This window comes from Serinus canaria, chromosome 1 (genome assembly GCF_022539315.1).
Source record: "Serinus canaria isolate serCan28SL12 chromosome 1, serCan2020, whole genome shotgun sequence".
In the NCBI taxonomy this organism is placed as follows: domain Eukaryota; kingdom Metazoa; phylum Chordata; class Aves; order Passeriformes; family Fringillidae; genus Serinus; species Serinus canaria.
The window spans coordinates 74,506,796-74,512,795 of record NC_066313.1 but is presented as its reverse complement, the minus strand read 5'-3'; positions in this window follow the sequence as shown (position 1 = coordinate 74,512,795).

Below are 6,000 nucleotides of genomic sequence, written 5' to 3'. Positions count from 1 at the left end.
CCTGAGAACAACTGGTCTTAATTACCTCAGCCTTTTCCTCATCCTTTGCCACTGCTCTCACTCACATCCAATAAAGGATAGAGATTCTCCTTAGCCCTCCTTTTACTGATGATGTATTTAGAGAAACATTTTTACTGTATTTTATGGGAGTAGCCAGATTAGGTTCTAGCTAGGGTCTCAGTTCTAATTTTCTCCCTGTGTAACCTCATGATATCCTTGTAGTCCTCCTGAGTCACCTGCTTTTTTTTCTAAAGGTCTCTACTTTACCCTGAGTTCCAGTCAAAGCTCTCTGCTCAGATAGGTTGGGGTTCTTCCCTGCTGGGTCATCTTTCAGTACATGGGGACAGTCTGCTCCTGTGCCTTTAGAACCTCCTTCTTGAAGAATGTCCAGCTTCCTGGATTCCTTTGCCTTTCAGGACTGTTTCCCAAGGAACTTTGTCAACCAGGCTCCAAAAGGGCCCAAAGTCTGCCCTCTGGACCCAAGGTAACAGTTCTCTTGACTCTCATCTTACTTCTTCAGGAACTGGAAACTCTATCACTTTGTGATCACTGTGCCCAAGATGGTCTCCAGCCACCACATCACCCACCAGTCCTTCTCTGTCCACAAACAACAGCTCCAGTGAGGCCAGGCTTGGGCTGCCCACCAGACATAGCAGGAAGTTCTCTTCCACACACTCCAGGAACCTGCTTCCTCTCCACTGCATCGTATTCCCAGAAGACCCCTGGTAAGTTCAAGACCTTCATAAGAGCAAATACTAACAACTGTGAGTCTTCCCCCAGCTGCTTATGGAATATTTTATCTGCCTCTTCAGCCAGGTTGGCTGGTTTGTAACAGACTCCCACCAAGATACTGTTGGCCTTTACCATGGTTCTTACTCATAAACATTCTTTCCATCACCTTCAACTAACTCTGGAGAGTCAGAACACTCCCCACCATACAGGGATACCCCACAGCTTTCATATAGGTAGACTTCAAGAGCAAACCAGCAGTAGGAGGCTGACAGTGCAGCAACACACTTCAGCTTCTCATTACTCCCCACAGAGCTCCGGAGATTATCCTGACAGTTTGGACTGCTCCTCAGTGCTGTTGGAGCAGAAATGAAGTCCAATTGGAGGCAAAAGATTTGGTATTAGACCCTAATATAATTAAATATTAAGTTATAGCAAAATGATTTTCCTCCATGTACATTTTGTTAAAAACACACAGTAGATTTTTACTATGACATGAGACATTTTCAGTCATTTTAATGGCTATGTAGATAAGATAGAGTCTTTAGTGTTTCAAAAACACAATCAATGTTTATTTGTTCTCATAAGTAATTCAACAATATTCAACAAAACTTCATTTTTAACAGATCTCTTAATGAGCATCATTTTTACAGAAAATCACCAGCAAATAAATATATGAAAACAATTGCGTTTGACATCACAATGGTTAAACACATTAAATAATTCATTAAATTGTGCTTTACGTCAATGAAAATCCCTAGGTCTACAAACTATCTTTTAAATAGGAATGGAAGTATATATGATTACTCACAATACAATCTCTCAGTAGCAGAATTCACAAACATTATTGCACATAAACAGAAGAAAAATTCCTAAAGAATAAAGTAATTTACAACCTATTAATTTATTCTTTCATCTTAAATATGGCAACTGATGGGAATTCTTTTTTTTTTTTTTTTCTTCTCTTCCAACATTTATTTGAAATCACAGAGCGAGTGATATGGCCAAGAGGAAAGCCAAGGCCATCGCAGGCATGGAACCCATTTCCCTCCACAAAATGTAGACAAAGAAGTTATTACAGGAACCAAACTGAAAGAAGTGTTACAGTGAAAACTGGGTACTTTTTTTGAGTGTACTTTTTTATTTCCCCCCCCATACACATACAGAGGATACAGCCATCGGCTCCAGCTGAATGACTTTATTGTGATTGTTCATCTTGTACATAGTATTCCCCACCAGTCTGGAAACAAGATAATCTTTATCCCAGACCAAAGAAAAGAGTAATTCCACATGTATCAGGGAAACAGCAACAGAGGGAAGACAAAGTGAGATATGTTTTAAAACAACAGTGCTCATAACTGATACAAGAGTGCAGACGGAAAACAAGATCCCACTAGGGCAGAAGGAAGCATGTGCTGGCAAGGAGACCAATGTAAGAAACCTCCTGATTTAGTCATGGATGTCAAATCTGAAACATCTCCAGACACAAAGGTGATGTGACCTGCCTTTGGTTGAATGGGTATGATACAGTTATGAAGTGAGGCTCTGGATCCGACTTCCATCAGTTTTTTTTCTGCATTTCTGTTTTTACTGAACAGCAAATTACTGCTGTATATTGGGTAGAGTCCCTAGCAAGGCTTTGATATCCTCACTATTAACACAACAGCAGTGGAAAATACCCAACATCAGAAACAGTGGATTTTTTTTTTCTGCTGATGGTGAAAAAGGTTTTTACTGTCAGCACTGGTGTGTGGGGAAAAGAGGACAAATTTTCACCCCTTAATAAGGCCATAAGGCCATATGGTGAGTGCTTGGATGAGACATCAAATTATCAGGAACAAGTTCTAATGACACAGCATGTTTCTTTGTCCACTCCAAGCCTACAGTGAATTATAACTGGAAAAGGCAGTGCTGGGAATGTGATGGGAGAGATTAGTAAGTACATCTCCATTACAAAAGAATGAGATTTGTTTCAGCACCACAGTAGCAGAAGCCAAACTGCCTTGTTTAAGCAACAAAAGAATGCCAGCCAGGAAGATGGACAGAAATCCTGTAGCATTTTTGCTCAGGAAGCTTTAGAAAGAAACATGCTGCTCCCTGATCTTATATGGGCCAGTGTAAATATGGTGAAGTTTATGCTGTCAGAGCAATGAAAACCTGGAATAACAGAGATATGAAGCAGGATCTTTATTTTGCTTTTGCATTACATTATTTCAGGCACCGTGCCCAAGAGGAAAAAAGCTGCAGGCCTGTGTCTTAGAAGTCAGCCTGAAGGTGTTTCCAAACTGCTTTATTTGTCATGTGCAAGGAAACTTTGCTAAGAAAACCAGGATTGTTAGTGCAGTGAGTTTGTGCAGTGAGTTTGCTGGATCCACAGCTGGAGCTAGGGAAGGAGGTGTCAGGTTCTTCAGTCCCAGGGCTCTGGGCAAGATCTTAGCTGCTGACTGCCCACTCCTCCCAAAAAACCCCAAAACAACAAAAGCAACAAACCTACTCCCGCACCACCAGGGTTGTTGCATAGGCTCCAGAGAAAAAAAAATATCCAACAAACTAACTTCAATTTTAACTGAATCCCAAGCGTCAAGGCAAATCCCATTAACATAGATGCCACAGCACATTAACAGCTCTTCAGGACCCTAATCTTGACTTCGGGGAAATGACAGATGAAAAAGGTTAGGCATCACATTAAGATGTAGCCAAGCTATTCAAGCTAATGTAAACCACCTAGAAAAGTCTTCGATTTTCCTCATTAGGCTTTGTTTTGTATCAGGCAGAAGGAACAGTCTGGAGAACAGTTGGTGTGCTTAGACAGCTGAAACTGATACTTACAGTCACTGGTGAGGCTCCAGGGAAGTATTTCTGAGCACAGTCTCCTTTCCCTTGAAAAGAAAAACTCTGCATTTTCTAAATGAGAAATGGGTCCCAGTTGCTGTGAGCAGCACGGAGAGGTGGCCTGCTGAGCAAAGAGGTATGTGAGGAAGGGACAGCTTTTTTTTGCACTTAGGAGGAAGAGAAAAGAAAAGGATGCCCTACAGAACAAAAGACGAGTTGGAATTTATCTTACTTCCTTGCTTACCTTGCTCCTTAATGTGAATTTGGCCTTGCATCTTTCTTTCCACATGGCTGGCTTCTCCCCTGCCCTTCAGGGTCTCCCCAGCACCCCAAGCTACCTGTGCTCATGGGAACAAGAAGCACACTGGCAAATCCTGGAGACTGAGCATCAGGTGCCAAATCATCCTTCCCCTCTCATGCTGTTTGGTCTCCAGCAAGATGTGGCAATGGTTGCAGGAATGGGGAGATGCAACAATTCCCATCATCCCTGTGCCACCGACCAGAAAGTTCCTTCCCTCCACAGGGCCAGTCCAGCCTAAAGCCCTGGTGCCAGCAGCTGTCAGATCACTGTGAATTACCTGCACTGTGCTAAAGGTGCAATAGTGCCAGTGAGCCTTAGCTCTTCATGGCCCCACTGTCCTGCAGCCAGGACACCCAGAGCGAGCTTCAGACCTCAACTGCAAAGATTTCAATCCAAGTCTTGGAAGGTTGGTGTCCATACGTGAGTGAGGTGTCGGAGCGCCTCTTCCAGGCAAGGGGGATCCAAGCAGCACCATCCAGGAACCCAGGGAGCTCCTCACTCTTCCCTAAGGCAGACACCCCATGTTCAGACAGGAGAACAACAATCTTCCTTTTCCCTTGTGGAATGTGGAGGTGGGAGAAGATGTACATGAACCATGAGTGGAAGAGGTATTGGGGACCAAACCCCACCACTACTCACCCCAAAGTAACACATTGACAATCAGAAGTAAAGCAGCACATTATTGAGGAACTACATTGATAATGAGGCATCATCCTGGTAGCCTTCTTCACTTCTTAATGCTATTATGATGTTTCATGCTCAATGTATTATTGTATGCATTAACTTTCAACAGGATCATTAGACTCCATTTTTGATATTCTGCATAGATAAGTAGCAGTAGCATTGTCAGAAGAAGAGAAGATACAGCATGCAGAAAAAAAAAATTCAGCTTGGAAATGAAGGGACAAATTTTCAAATTGAGCCTCTTTTTTCTGTAACATATTATTTTTTCAACCAACTGGATAGAAACCTTGAATTTTGAAAACGAGCGAGAAATGTGCATCCACATCAGGTACTCCAGTACTTCTAATTAGCAAATCTATAAGGTAAAAGCCATTCATGCATGCAATAATATACTTTCAGCATCTTGATTTAGCAGCCATGTTGAGGCACTTAGAGAAATTTCCTCCTAATGCTTTACATTAATGCCAGAAGAAGAAGGAAAAAAACTCTCAGATCTATGGTGTACAGGACCCTCTTTTTAAAATTTCACTATTACGAATGGAACAACATAAAATCTTGGAACAAACAGATGCAGTTTAGCCACAAGAATGGAACACATGGAGAAAGAACCCATTGAATCATTTTCTAGACAAGGAAGAAAAACAGATACAGATCTCTCATCATGAAAACAATAAATTTACAAAGAATCCTCATACAGAGTAATAAATATCAAGACTTTCCACATATCCATTATGTATCCCATAAAAATGAAAGCTGATTTTTTTTCTAGCCACTACTGTAGTTAGAGAGAAAACCAATTTAAACTGTATGCACTCAGCATCAATGTATTTTAAGAGACAATATAATAAACCTGCCTACCTTCACAGACAATGTATCTCCAGGCTTTCACAGCAAATCTGGAAAATGTTACACTAATATTTAAGCTTTTCCTTCTCTCTCTTTCCTCCTCCCTGGAGTTTGCTTGACCCCTTTTGTGAATGTGAAGGCAGATTTCATTGCCCCCAGCCAGATAATCTCTGTGAAGTGTGCTCAGCTGCACGTGGGCCTCATTTCTCAAAGCTTGCCTTTGCCACACACACTTAGAAAGATGGTTCCTACCTGGCTGGGCTCGGTACTCTGAGCACCTGCAGGGAAATAAGCCAACCCCTCTACCACCTCACCTATAATTGATCTCTCACTGCTGGTCTTTGGAACAGAGCTAGAAGTGCCCCACTCCAACACTTCCTATGTCTTTTTTAATCACCTCATCAAATTCTTCCCTCAATCAAAACACAGCATGTAGGGGTTTGAAGGGCAAGGTGTGCACCTTATCCATTTCATTCACTAGAAAGTTATGCACTACAGTTGTAATGAACAGTACCCAGCTCTCATGCCACAGAAAAACCCAGCCAGGTATTTTTCCCCAATTGATCATTCATGTCTGCACAAGTTTTAGTAGCTCAGATTGTACAGGG